The sequence below is a fragment of the Notechis scutatus genome, unplaced genomic scaffold, assembly GCF_049901735.1.
Source record: "Notechis scutatus isolate UNSWTSFEM ecotype Mainland unplaced genomic scaffold, rNotScu1.2 NSCUSCF23, whole genome shotgun sequence".
NCBI lineage: Eukaryota > Metazoa > Chordata > Lepidosauria > Squamata > Elapidae > Notechis > Notechis scutatus.
Window position 1 is genome coordinate 17,307 of NW_028263148.1, and position 629 is coordinate 17,935.

Below are 629 nucleotides of genomic sequence, written 5' to 3' on the forward strand. Positions count from 1 at the left end.
TCCTTACAGAATCAAAGAATAGCAGGGTTAGAAGGTTGTGTGTGTGTGTGTGTATGTGTGTGTGCATCATTGTCAAAACTCCAAAAACAGATCAAGGAGCTCTGGGGAGATCAGTCATAAATTGGAACACTTGCTAAGCAACTGGCCATTAAGCGAGGACCACTTGTATTTGGTTTGCCAGTCACATGGCCACCAAGCCATGCCCACAAATTAAGCCACACCCACAGAACCAGTTGTTACAAAATTTGAATCCCAACCCTGGATGGAACTGAGAAAATATTTCAGCATTAAGTGATAACCAGCCGGTTCCTTCCCATGACCCCATTAACTCGCATTTCTCCCCTCTTCTTACATCCATAATTTTAAGGTGTGATATCAGAACAATCTTGATAATTTCAGGTGAACTGAAAGCCTTGGAGCTGCTTCCTAGGAGCAGAAGGCCCATTGCTCCATCCCAGGGAGGGTGAAAGGGAGGCATGGAGAGCTCTGGCCAGGTCCGGCCTCCTTAAGAGCCTCCCAGATTATGGAGCTGCCCCTTCAGGGGACACTTTTCCCCAAGCAGCACGAGAAGAAGCTTCTTTCCCCCAATGGGGCCAAAGGACCTCCGTCCACTCACGATTCAATCCCAT